This window comes from Sus scrofa, chromosome 10 (assembly GCF_000003025.6).
Source record: "Sus scrofa isolate TJ Tabasco breed Duroc chromosome 10, Sscrofa11.1, whole genome shotgun sequence".
Classification (NCBI taxonomy): domain Eukaryota; kingdom Metazoa; phylum Chordata; class Mammalia; order Artiodactyla; family Suidae; genus Sus; species Sus scrofa.
Window position 1 is genome coordinate 65007458 of NC_010452.4, and position 14769 is coordinate 65022226.

Here is a 14769-nt window from a genome sequence, read left to right on the forward strand (position 1 = left end):
GCAGTTGCGCCCTTCAAACATGTGCTGTACACCAATTAACCACCCCCCACAAAATTTTCTAAAAAGTTCACCCCTTTTTAAAATTCCTGGCTGGATTGCAGGTTTTTTAGGGGACTGGTCTCTGACTGAATGTCTTCTGGTCTCACCAGCCAGTAGGTTCTGGTGGGGCAAGCTGTTGGTAATAACCCATAGTTCCTTGTTTCTTGCCCCACCTGATAGTGTAGAATTTCAGTCCTGCACACACTCACAGACACACACACACACACACACACACACACACTAGCTCACTCAGACACCTTTGGGAATCTCCAGCAGCCAGCTGGCAGAACGGCATTTGCACTAAAACAAGTTCCACGTGCCCTAGACTCTCACTGCATCCTCCGTGAACCCTGCATCCTCCGCTCAGACCTCCAGCTCGTCTTAGCATCAAGTTCTCACTCACAGCCAGGGCCCGAGGGGTTCACCTGACTCGCCCAGAGAGGTGTGAACTCCAGCAGTGAAGCCAAGTGAGCAGGACTTCCCGTCCGTGCACATTCAGAAGATGGCATGAAAGTTGTGCCGGGGTCCCTGGACGTTAAGCTCCCCACGTTCTCACTTCACAAATCAGCAGCACCACTCTCTAGGGAACACCTGCAAACAGCAGACTTCAGGGCCGTGTGAAACGCTGACACATAAAGTATTACCCCTGGGGAAGTGAGAAAGTCAGACACCAAACTGTGTTCTGAGTCCCTACAACCACCTACGCTTGGACTCAGGAAAACAAAGTCACCGGATGCTAATCTGCTGGTTCAAAGAGCATCCACCAGGTGCGGGACAAAGAAGGTGGGGGACCTGGACCAGGAGAACTGGCTTCCTCCCGATGCCCAGTCTCCCCGCCAGCCCCACCAGCCCCGCCAGCTCAGCCCTGCCAGCCTTGGTGTCAGGGAAAAGGGGGAGGGGTGTCTAGCTCAGTGCCTCCCCTTCCCCTGCCCAGGGCTCTGCAGAGGGAGTAGGTTCTGATCCAAGCACCCCATTAAATCGAGACCCGAGAACCTGGGCAGCTACGTAGCGTGACAGAGACACTTGTCAGAGTGATCCCGGGAATCTTTTCATGACATGTGCATGTATCAAAACATCAAATTGCACATCTTCAATGTATGTAATTTTTATACATCAAAGATACCTCAATCAAGCTGTTTTTGGAGTTCTCCCGTGACTCAGCAGGTTAAAGATCAGGCGTTTCACTGCAGTGGCTTGGGTCGCCACTGTGACATGGGTTTGATCCCCGGCTCTGGCACCCCCCCCAAAAAAAACCAACTAAACTAAAAATGAATAAATAAAGCCTTTTTTTTTTTTTTTTTTTTTTAAGAGCCTAGGAGAGTCTAGATATTTTGAGAACAGCGGCCAAACACAAATCCTGCACCATCAAGGGAAAAGCCAGGGAGAGCTTCCACAGATGGTCTAAGCTCTGAACTCTGAACAGGACCCAAATGTCCCCAGGTGTCCACGTGGGTGTGAGGGGTGGACTGCAGGCGAGGACAGATGGGCACACTCGCCAGGCTTCAGCAAGGAAGGAGACTGGGCGCAGGGAGGGAGCCAAGGCCAGGACCCATTGGCACCCACAGGCTTGCAGGTTGCCAGCTGCTGGGCCTGGAACAGGGAGTCCCCACTCAGCACCTGGGGACTTCCCATCCAGGGTGGGACGCCCCCTCCTGTGTGTGGCCAATTGTAACATCACCACCCCCAACAACCCCCCCAACCCCACCCCGAGAATCCGAGCTGCCTGAGCTCCCAAGGAGGAAAAAGGCAGTAGAATCCTGGGAGGAATTTTAAACTAAACTCTGATGGAATTGGCGATGGAGAGCTTACTGGCATGGACGGAGGAAAGGCAGGGGGTGGCCGAGATGGGACCCAGGGCACTGGGCAGGTCAGAGGCTGAGTCAGAAAGTAAGGTCACGAATCTGCAAGGCTTCTGCCCCCCGGGTCCTGCGAGGGTGGCTGTCTGCTCACGCTCCCTGGAGGAATCGGACGGCAGCTTCGCTCCCCAAACTACACCGGAGGGGTGTGCGGGCTCTTCCTCTCCTCCCCCCCCCAAAAGCGCCCTCCAGAGAGATGTCTCAGTCACTGCAAGCTGACAAACCCTGTGCTGGGCTCCTCAGAGGCAATGATATTAGAGAATAAATAAGCCGTAAGTACAGTGGGCACACGACACCTCTAATGGGTACAAGGGCTCACGAGCTCTCGACGGGCTCCCCGACCCTGTGCAGAACCACCCTTTCGTGCTCAGGCCTGGCTGTGTGAGTTGCTTCAGATCTCAGCACAAACTGGGATAAAATGTAGCTCCAAAAGGAAACAAACGTTCACGCTATAAGCCACTAGTATGTGGGGGCTGTTTGTCACTGAGCCCAGCTTGGCCGATTCTGACCCATACACTGCCACTCAGAGATGCACGGAGATTGCAGCTTCCGTTTAATCTACAATGAATCAGGCCTCACCCACTTGTGGGCAGGAAAAAAAACTAAGCAAACAAAATGTCCTGTCCGATTGAAATAATCCCTGTGAGCAGTTCAGTTTTTCCTAAACAAAAAGGTTCAGGAGTTTCCTGGTGGTCTAGCGGTTAAGGAATTAGTGTTCTGACTGTTGCGGCTCGGGTTCGATCCCTGGCCTGGGAACTTCTGCATGCAGCAGGTGTGGCCAAAAATAAATGAACGAATGAATGAATGACGCTCAGTTTCTGAAATATCCTCTCCCTCCCTCTGCGTCTTGCCCTAGATGGTTCCAGGTAGTGTGGGCAGAGGAAGAGGCTCTGGACTTTGTGGCCCTGGCAAGAGCCTGGTCCTTCGCGTTCTCCAGACCCTGAGGCCAGCTGTCCAGCTGGACTTCTCAGCCGAGGCTGCATCAGGCATAAACAGTGACCTGGTCTCTCGAGGTCCAGTTACCACCCCCGCTGGCTCTTCCCTGCAGACCCAAACCCCTCTTGGTTCCTACCAGACTCATAGCCCATTCTGGGGGTCCTGTGACCATGGAACCCATGCAGGCACCTCCCCTCACCACTGTCAGCCTGCTGGAAAGCTCCCTGGCCAGACTGGAAGCTATGCACTGGGCCGCAAGCACGCAGGGCCTCTCTGCTCCTGGACACACCGCAGCTGGGGGCAGGGGGAGACACTGGCTGAGCATCCGCCGGAGGGGGGACATCAAGAGGCATGTCTTAGCCAAGTCCTGGCTGAAGAAGGCAGTGGCCCTTCAGCTCTTCCACACACCTGACCCCGTCCTGCACCTGCCTCCCTATCTGTCATATCACATCTCCTGGGCAAGACCAGGCCCACAGTCCCCCTATGTAAAACTCTCAGAAGCTAACAGCCACCAAACGTCACGCTTGCTATGCTAGAGGCGGCATCAAAGGCAGCATCCTTTCTCCAGACCGTAATCTGGCCTCAAGCCTATCTGTTTATTCCTTGGCTTAGAAATCCTACCGTGGGATAGTTCATGAAGCATATTAGAAAGTGTTTAGTGCGATGCTGGTAAGGTCAAACCGTCCTCTGTCACCGGCTAGCTGTGTGACCTTGGAAATCTTACCTAACCTCCCGATCCTCCAAGTCTGAGCTGGTAAAATGCGTGTATTGGTTCCTTTGGTTCCTTTGCTGGTTTTTTTTGGTTTTTTTTGTTTTTGTTTTTTTTGTTTTTTTGGTCTTTTTGCCTTTTCTAGGGCCGCTCCTGCGGCATATGGAGGTTCCCAGGCTAGGGGTGCAATCAGAGCTGTAGCCGCTGGCCTACGCCACAGCCACAGCAATGCGGGATCCAAGCCGCATCTGCAACCTACACCACAGCTCACAGCAATGCCCGATTCCTAACCACTGAGCAAGGCCAGGGATCGAACCCGCAACCTCATGGTTCCTAGTCAAAGTCATTAACCACTGCACTACAATGGGAACTCCTGGTTCCTTTGCTGTTTGAGCAAAAGGTTAGCATGAAAATATTAACACCTTGGACGCCTAGAAAGGGTTCAACTCACGGTGCCTACAAACGTGATCATCAGGGAGTTTCCACTATGACTCAGTGGATTAAGAATCCCACTGCAGTGGCCTGGGTCACTCTCAGAAGCACGGGTTCGATCCCTGGTCCGGTGCAAGTGGGTTAATTTAAAGTCAGCATGGCTGCAGCTGTGGCGAAGGTTGCAGCTGCGGCTTGGATTCAATCCCTGACCTGGGAACTTCCACATGCTGCAGGTGCGGCCAGAAAAAAACAAAACAAAACAAACATTATCTCCAGTCTTAGGATAATGATCAGTCATTTAAAAGCAAAAAAAAAAAAAAAAACAAAAAACTATTTTAAACATATCCTACCATGTAGCTTAGCAATTTTACTCCTAGAAAGAGAAATTTACTATATACCTATAAATTTACACATATGCATAAATGCATATGTATGTGTATGTATTAAATATGCATATGCAATATGTAATATGTATACATATATAATTGAATATAGATACTATAAATATATACATGAATAATACATATATAATTGTATAATTGCATGTTGTTGTTGTTTTTCATCTTTTTAGGGCCGTACCCGTGGCACATGGAGGTTCCCAGGCTAGGGGTCGAATCAGAGCTATAGCTGCCAGCCTCAGCCACAGCCACAGCCATGCCAGATACGAGCCTTGTCTGTGACCTACTAGTCAGATTTGTTTCTGCTGAGCCACGACTGGAACTCCTAAATGTAATTTTATATATGCACAAAATACCTATATATGCACACAGGTACACAATATTTGTAAAAAAAAAAAAGTTCACAGAAGCTTTATTAATAATTACCCAAAACTGCAAACAGCCTGTGTACCAGCAGGAGAAAGAACGAATTATATATTCCAACAATGGAATCCTACCCAGCAATGAAAAAGGAATGAACTACTGATATACAAAGAAAAAACCTCAAAAAAACATGCTGAGCAAAAGAAGCCACAGCAGTTGTTAACGAATCCAACTAGGAACCATAAGGAGGCAGGTTCGATCCCTGGCCTTGCTCAGTGGGTTAGGGATCTGGCGTTGCCATGAGCTGTGGTGTAGGTCGCAGATGCAGCTTGGATCTGACATTGCTGTGGCTGTGGTGTAGACTGGCAGCTGCACCTCTGATTTGACCCTTATCTGGGAACTTTCGTACGCTGCAGGTACAGTCCTAAAAAGCCAAAAACGAAAGAAAGAGAGAGGAAGGAAGGAAGGAAGAAACTACCGCTGAACCCGTGATACCCTGCAGGCTGTAAAATGTATACGCTTTAGAAATGTTAAAAACATGGGCCAAAAGTAAGTTTTAGAATCGCCGACCTTTGGTAGCTCAGTCCTTTCTTAGCATTTCTCCCATAACAACCCAAATTCCCACAAAACATCTCCCCGCGCCCCACAAAACACGTGGACTTCCCAGACCCTTCTGCGGTCTCAGAAGCACAAGAGAGAAAAGCACATTAGTTATTTTCCAAATACAATTCTGGTCCAACAGGAATATTGCCCCACGGTTCTTAACGAACTTGCCCAAGGTCAGAGTCCTTTCTTAATGGTCAAACAATGTTTTTATTTGGTTCAAGAGGCAAGAACATGCTTCAGTCTTGACTTGAGGTCAAACGTGTTCTCCTCAAGAAGACTCTGCCTGTGGAAGTCCCTGTGTGGGATTCCCTTCCAGATGGGTGTCTCCTGGCTGCAGTGGTTTATGAATCCAAAGTTTCTCTGGAAGGAAGTAGGTGTTTGGAACCCAAAATTCACTGCCCCCTCGTACTTAGCAGATATTTAAAGTCTTCATGAGAAGGTTCCTGTCCTGGCTCAGTGGTTAATGAATCTGAACCATGAGGTTGTGGGTTCGATCCCTGGCCTCGCTCAGTGGGTTAAGGATCCGGTGTTGCCATAAGCTCTGGTGTAGGTCACAGATGCGCCTCAGAATCCACACAGCTGTGGCTGTTGGGTAGGCTGGCAGCTGTAGCTCCAATTTGATCCCTAGCCTGGGAACCTCCATGTGCAGCAGGTAGGGTCCTAAAAAGCAAAATAAATAAATGAATAAGTAAAGGAATAGACTGAAGGATCCCCAGGTACCAACCCCATAGGGAAGCACATTTCTTGCTTTCTCGTGTGCTTTTCCAGGGTGTTACTGAACAAGGGGGCGAACACAAGCAAATGTGGAGTTCCCGTCGTGGCTCAGTGGTTAACGAATCCAACTAGGAACCATGAGGTTGCGGGTTTGATCCCTGGCCTTGCTCAGTGGGTTAAGGATCTGGCATTGCCGGGAGCTGTGGTGTAGGTCGAAGACGCTGCTCAGACCTGACATTGCTGTGGCTGTGGTGTAGGCTCCAATTAGACCCCTGGCCCGAGAACCTCCATATGCCATGGGTGTGGGCCTAGAAAAGGCAAAAAAACAAAAAACAAAAAACCCACAAGCAAATGTAAACATAGCCTTATTTTTTCCTTCCTCACCTAAGAGGCAGCATATACTATGCACAGCTTTGCCTGCGGTTTGGCTATTTGCTTTCTTAATATGGAGATCTTTTACACATTCATAGAAAAAGATTTTTTTTTATAACTGCATTATATTCTCTTGGATGCATGTTAAATTATACAACTACTTCCTACTGAAGGCCACTTGGGTTACTTCCTATCTTCACAACTATTAGGATGCTTCCTAACAACTCAGAATCTGTAAGTTCTTACGACTAAAAAAAATTGCAGGAGTTCCTGTTGTGGCTCAGCAGAAATGAACCTGACTAGTATCCATGAGGATGAGGGTTTGATCCCTGGCCTCGCTCAGTGGGTTAAGGATCTGGTGTTGCCATGAGCTGGGGTGTATGGGAACTTCCATATGCCATGGGTGTGGCCCTTAAAAAAAAACACACACACACACACAATAATCACTATTTTCTTTTCTTTTTCTTTTTTTGGGCTGCATCTGTGGCATATGGAAGTTCCCAGGCTAGGGGTCAAATTGGAACTGCAGCTGCCAGCCTGCACCACAGCCACAGCAACGGGGGATCCGAGTTGCATTTGCAACCTACATCACAGCTCATGGCCATGCCAGATCCTTGACCCACTGAGCGAGGCCAGGGATCGAACCCTCATCCTCATGGATACTAGTTGGGCTGGTAACCCACTGAGCCACAACGGGAACTCCCATAGTCACTCTTTTCAAAGCTGGAGATACCACACGAGGACCTATATTTTCAATATTTCTTCACAAATTAAATGTCCAGGGGCATGGATACAGGCCACCCCCTTAGTCATCAAGAGCTCCCACCTCTTCCTCTCTGCCCACTAACCCCGCCATCTGGCCCTTAGGCACATCTGGCTTTGAGATTCCCAGATCAGTCTTGGGTTTGCATTGCTAAAACCCTAAGCTTCTGCCCCTTTCTTCCTTGGTTTCATCCTGAGTCACTTAGGGACAAAGCGGGAGGCTCATGAGAGCCCTTCCAAGCCTCTCTCACCAGGAACTGAGAGAAGGGTGGTGGAGGCAGGCTGGGGGCAGAAGAGGGAACAGGTGTATATTGTGAAGACGAAGGAAGCGTCCCCAGGATGACAGGCCAAGCGGGGCTCCTGGTGAACAGAGGTCAGTGGGGGATGGTCATGCTGTAACTGAAAGTGGCACCAAAGCTGATTCATCTTGGGGCGGTTTGCTTTTCAAGCCCATCCTCGGAGTTGGCTGTCGCCTTGCATGCGAGGTGACAGCAGGAGTGGGAACCTGGGTCCCAGCTGTTGGCCTTCCACCCAGGGTGGAGTTTCCAACCTCGCCATCTGTTCCTGCAGCCCCTCCGTCCATCTTCCTGGTGGTTTGGTGCGATGAGGGGAGAGAAACTTGAGACAAACAACTTCACTTCCTGAGCCACTGCCTGAATGACACCCCTTCTCCCGCCGCCGCCGCCGCCGCCGCCTCTGGACATTTAGATGAGGGCCTGAACTGAGGGTGCTGCCACAAGTACGAGCTTTGCCTTTGCTTTGCCTGGGGAACCTTTTAAAATAAGCTCTTACAGTCAAGGCTGTCATAAGCTAGGGACCTCCGCCTGACCACCCTATGAGGAATGGCTGCCCGCTGCCCTGCTGTCCCTCTCCTGCTCGCGGCCACCTGGGATGGAGGACTGTCCTTCCCCGGGCTCATGGCACCCGCTGGCTTCTGCAGTCTGTAAGTAGTAATACACCTGCGACTCCACTTCCTTGATGGGAGTATATGGAAACCTGGCCTTCGATCAAAACGACCCCGTGCCCCCGCAACCCTCTCCCCCCGCCAAGAGTAGGAGCCAGGATGCTGAACGAGCCACCTGCCCACCCACCCAGGGCCGGTGCACCTCATTCCACAGGTCATAATCTGCATACTCTCTCTCTCTTTTTTTTTTTTTTGCTTCTTGCCTTTTTAGGGCTGCACTCATGGCACATGGAGAGTCCCAAGCTAGGGGTCGAATCAGAGCTGTAGCCACTGGCCTACACCACAGCCACAGCAACGCCAGATCCAAGCTGCATCTGCAACCTACACCACAGCTCGAGGCAATGCTGGATACTTAACCCACTGAGTGAGGCCAGGGACCGAACCCGCATCCTCATGGATACTAGTTGGGTTCATAACCCACTGAGCCACAACGGGAGCGCCCATAATCTCCATGTACTTAATCATGATGCCAGCTCGGCTTCTCACCACATCTGGCACCTTGCCTTGGCAGATGGCTGGCTTAGCATCACAGATAATATTCCTCCCAACTCTTTCTCCACCCTTAACTTCGACTTAACATTGTTAGCTGACAACGCTCTACATTGATCCTAGGCAGTTTACAAAGGACAATATATTAAATATCACAAAATGTGTCTCATACATGTAACACGTATGAGGCATTTGTTACATGTCGGACACTGCTCAAAATACTTTCAGGAACTCTTTTAATTTTCACAACCACCCTAGGGTGTGGGCCCTATTATTCCCATATATGCAGAACTGGAGCGAATGTGGCTTCAAAGTCAATTAAAACATCAAAGTTTGGAACAAAGTTTGTTCCAAATCAAACACAAACAGACATGTAGAAGCAGAAAACAGAACAGCGGTTCCCAGAGCAGAAGGGATGGGGGAGGGTCAAATGCATCAAGGCATCAACTATTTGGTAACGAACAGGAACTAAATTTGTAGTGGGGAGCATGCTGTCGGGTAGACAGAAGTAGAAATATGAAGTTTTATAAATGAAACTTATGCCATGCTCTAAATCATGTTACTGCAATACAAATAAAAAGCAAATGTTCCAAACAGGATGAGGTACCCCAGAAAACTAAATACGGAACTACCCATATGACCCAGCAATCCCACTCCTGGGCATATATCTGGATAAAACTTTCCTCGAAAAAGATACATGCACCCATGTGTTCATTGCAGCACTATTCGCAATAGCCAAGACATGGAAACAACCTAAATGCCCATCAACAGATGAATGGATTAAGAAGATGTGGTATACACACACACACACACACACACACACACACACACACACACACACACACACAGAATGGAATACTACTCAGCCAGAAAAAAGAGCAAAATAATGCCACTTGCAGCAACATGGATGGAACCAGAGACTTTCATACTGAGTGAAGTAAGTCAGAAAGAAAAAGACAAATACCACATGATATCACTTATATCTGGAATCTAATATATGGCACACATGAACCTTTCCGCAGAAAAGAAACTCATGGACTTGAAGAACAGACTTGTGGTTGCCAAGGGGGGAGAGAGAGGGAGTGAGATGGACCAGAAGTTTGGGTTAATGGACGCAAAGTATTGTATTTGGAGTGGATCCAACAATGAGATCCTGCTGTACAGCACAGGGAACTCTATCTAGTCACCTATGATGGAACATGATGGAGGATAATGTGACAAAAAGAAGGTATATGTATATATGTGACTGTGTCACTTTGCTGTACAGTAGAAATTGACAGAGCACTGTAAGCTAACTGTAATGGAAAAAATAAAAATCATTATAAAATTTTATTTTATTTCATTTTATTTTTTGTCTTATTTGTCTTTTTAGAGCTGCACCCGAGGCATACGGAGGTTCCCAGGCTAGGAGTCGAATCAGAGCTGTTGCTACCGGCCTCCACCAGAGCCACAGCAACGCATTAAAAAAATTTTAAAAAGCAAATGTTCCAAAACAAGTTTGAGTTAACAAATAATGAAACTTTCAACAGTTGTTAAACGTACGCCCCTGTGACGTGCTTAAATATTTCAAATTCAACATTCACTTCATCACGTTATTTTTCAACCACAAAAGTGACTGAATTGTGGAGCTCACGCAGTGGCCCAGCAGGTTAAGGACCAGACATGGTCTCGGTGAGGATGCAGGTTCCTCAGTGGGGAAGGATCCGGCGTTGCCGTGAGCGGTGTGTGGGTTGCAGACGCGGCTCGGATCCCGCATTGCTGTGGCTCTGGTGTAGGCCGGCGGCTGGAGCTCTGATTCGACCCCCAGCCTGCGAATGTACACGTCTCGGTGCAGCCCCCTTTTGAAAAATGTGATTAAAGTGTATGGATATGAGGCTGCAAAGGAGCATAACTGAGTTATCGAGGAGTGGGTTGGTTTCTCGGAGAGTTTTGCTACTGAAGACTCTTTACGGGGAAGGAAGAAAGGGGTGATTTTCTCCAAGAGCAGGCAAGCTTCTGGTTCTAGAATGTGGGCGCCGCCCCCAACCCGGGGATGCAGTTCACAGATCATTTAATTGTTTGGCGTTTATCGGCGTGTGGCAGGGCAGCTGACCCAAATCAGCCTTTTCTGGAGGAAGACCTCAGCTCATCGAAGGAGCCTGCCCAGAGTGTGAGGCTGTGCAAAAGGGGTCTGCATGGGATGGAGGTGGACAGGTGGGCTCCCCAACAGGGAGTCAGGTGGGTCCCCTGAGTCCAGAGGCCAGAGGGTGGTCTGGACAGCGACCATGCAGAAATACGCAAGAAGACACAGGTCACGGACCTCTCCCAATTTCTCCTGCAAAACCCAGGGGAAGGGAAGAGGTCCATTTGCAACTGGGGGTAGGGGGAGAATGAGAGCAGATTTTTGTTGATCTTGGAGCTAGACGCAAAGAATTACAAAAATAAGAAAAGGTGGTATTTTTTTATATACTTTGAGGCTTGAGATGCAATTCTTCCCTCTATGTGTCTTTCTGCTGTCTCTCTCTCTCTCTCTCTTTTTTTTTTTTTTTTTTTTTTTTTTTAGGGCTGCACCTGTGGCATATGGAGGTTCCCAGGCTAGGGGTCAAATCAGAGCTACAGCTGCTGGCCTACACCACAGCCCCAGCAACACGGGATCCGAGGCACATCTTCGACCTACACCACAGCTCACGACGATGCCAGATCCCCAACCCACTGAGCGAGGCCGGGGATCAAACCCACAGCCTCATGGATACTAGTCGGATTTGCTTCCACTGCGCTGCAGCGGGAACTCCCTCTTTCTTCTCTTCAGCACAACTCCCTCTGCGAGTGGACTGGTTTGTTCAGTCCCTCTGCCTCGAGACAGCCGCGGTTTCCCCAGGTTGGCTGCCCCGCTAAAGGAGCTTTGGGTGATCCGTGCAGACTCACCTGGCCTTGCCTCCTAAGCCAACATCCCCCAAAGCCAAGCGCGCTGCCCTTCGGTGAGCGGCTGAGTGCCCCCCACCCCCAGGGTGGGAACCTGCTGCTGCCTGGAGTCTTCAAGAATCTTAGAATTACCATCGGCACCCACGATGCCACTCCCAGGCATTTACCCCAGAGGACTGAAGACACACGTTCACATGAGAGCTTGTACACGAATGTTCACAGCAGTCTTATTCCTCACAGCCAACAGGTGGAAACAGCTCAACTATCTGCAAACTGGTGAAGGAATGAACGGAATGTGGGCTACCTGTTCCATGGGCTTTTCTCCCATCACAAAAAGGAATACAGTACTGATACACCCTGCAACACGGACGAACCTGGCACCAAGCGCCCTCCGTGGAAGAAACCGGGCACAGAAGGACCTATTGCACGACTGCGTTTCCATGAGATTCAGAAGGGGCACATCTGGGGCAGGGGAGGGAGGGAGTAGGGGGGACCGGGAACTTGGGGTCAACGGATGCCAACTATGGCTCTTGGAATGGATGTACAAGGAGATCCTGCTGTGTAGCGCCGAGAACTATGTCTAGATACTTACATCGCAACACGACAATGGGAGGAAAAAGTATGTATACATGTTTGTGTAACTTGGTCCCCATGCTGTACAGTGGAAAAAAATAAAGAGAGAGAGAGAGAGAGGGAAAAAAAATAGGAGAAAATCTTAAAAAAAGGAAAAGAAAGAAAGGGCAAATCCATGGGAAGGAAAGGAGATTAGAAGTTACCAGGGACTAAGAAGAGGGGAAGTTGAGGGTGACTCCCTACAGATGCTGGGTTTCTTTCAGGGGTGATGGCAGCATTCTGGACTTCGACAGTGCTGATGGCTGTACAATACTGTGAATGAAAACCACCGCAGGACACACGCTAAAATGCTGAATTGGAGTTCCTGCTGTGGCTTAGCAATCACGAACCCTACTCGGATGCCGCGCAGGTTGCAGACAAGGCTCGGATCTGGGGTGGCTGTGGCTGGGGCATAGGCTGGAGGCTGTCCCACTGATTCGACCCCTAGGCGGGGAGCTTCCATATGCTGCAGGTGCGACCCTCAAAAGATAGATAGATAAATGATGGAGTTCCCGTCGTGGTGCGGTGGTTAACGAATCTGACTAGGAACCATGAGGTTGTGGGTTCGGTCCCTGGCCTTGCTCCGTGGGTTAACTATCCGGCGTTGCCGTGAGCTGTGGTGTAGGTCGCAGACACGGCTCAGATCCCACGTGGCTGTGGCTGTGGTGTAGGCTGGTGGCTACAGCTCCGATTCGACCCCTAGCCTGGGAACCTCCATATGCCGCGGGAGTGGCCCTAGAAAAGGCAAAAAGACAAAAAAAAAAAAAAAGATAGATAGATAAATGAATGAATAAATAATTAAAGGTGAATTTGCTGTTATATGAATTATATCTTACTTTAAAAAGTTAAGATCCCATAGCAAGGAGGAGGAAGAGGGGGTGGAGAATAATCCATTAGCTTCGATCCTCAGCCTCCCCTTCTCGGTGGCCCAATGTGACATGTTACCCTCCCTGAGGGCCCCTAGGGTCCCCTGTCCATCCCCACCAGAGCACAGCCTAAGGCTGAAGACCCCACATGGGCCCTCTGATTTGGAGCCTTCGAGAGAACCCCACCCGAGTCACCCCTGAGGCATGGACACCGTACCCTGGGAATCCAGCTGTTCGGCAGCCAGGCCATTCGGCCTGAGAAAACAGGTCTTGGAAATTTCTTGTTCTCAGAAATAAAGAGGCCATATTGTCACAGGTGGAAGTGTGTCACCCTAAAAATGTATATGGAAGCCTAATCCTGCGCAACTCAGAAAGTGACCTTAGGTTCATCAAGGGAAAACGAGGTCTGAACCGGGTATGACTGGTGTCCACATAAAAAGGAGACGTTTGCACACAGACAGGCACAGAGGGCAGCCCAGGGAGAAGCCGGCCACGTGACTGCAGTGATGCACCTGCAAGCCCAGAGACACTAGGAATTGCTGGCAAACACCGGAAGATGGAAGAGGCAAGGATCTTCCCCAACGGCCTTGGGAGAGAGCAGTGTGACACCCCGATCCCGGACTCCTGGCCTCCAGAACAGTGAGAGAATCAACTCCTCTGCCGAAAGCCGCCTAATTCTTGCTACTCTGTAATGGCAGCTCTAGGAAACTCACAGCCATTACGAAAGCACAGGGTTGTCTGAGACCCACGTGTTTTCAAAAAGAAACCATCAGCACTGCCCGGAAAAAGGAACAAACCATGGACACACAGCAAGCAACTGGACTGGATGGCAAGAGAGTGAGACAGTGTAAAAAGCTGTGACCTCCAGAGGTCACACACTGCACCTTCCCATCTAAATAACACCCAGATGGCAGGTGCACAGAGATGGAGAAAGAGGCGTGGTGGCCAGGGCTTAGGGAGACGGCAAGAGCTGATGGTGGGTGTGGCTCTAAAAGACTAGTAGCTGGAGGGATCCTGGGGACAGAACTGTCCCCCATCTTGACAGTGGGGGTCACAGACGTCTCCATGGTGACAGAAGTGCCCAGAACTAAGCAGACACAGTGCAATGAATGCGTGGAAAACGGACAGAATCTGAGTGACGCCTGTGGGTTGCATCAGTTGCATTTCCTGGTTGTGCTACTGTCGTTCCAGTTAGGCAGGATGTTACCACGGGGGACATGGTAACTTGTGGCCCAGAGACGCCCTGTCTTGCCTAATTTCACCCCTAGAGCTGGGGATTTCTAATCGTGCCCCTGGAGTTTTCTCACTACACACCCGGTTCTCAACCACGTCAGCCTTAATTGGAGACCCCCAAGAAAGAAAAAGAGCCACCTGCCAACCAGTAGGATGTCAGGCAGACCAGGCAGACTCCTCTAAGGCAAGACACTAAGGCACGGATGAAATTTGTCGGGTCCTCCCTACCGCTCCCCCTTCAAATATTTTAAATTTTCTTGGAGAAGAAAGATGCAGTAGGAGTGAGGAAAGTGGCGGTGCCGGGAGCCGGTGAAGGTTGGGGCAGGCGGCCAGGTCTGCGCTCTGGGCAGGTGACCAGACCAGCCGCGCCGCGGCGACACCCCCGCTGTCACTCACAGTCACCAGCCCGGAAAGGCAGAGCTCAGGCCCCCTCGCCCGCCAGCCCTTAGTCCAGGACAGTCGAAATCGGAGCCACAGGAGGGGACGAGTCGTGGGGGGGGGCGCGGGGGGTGACCGC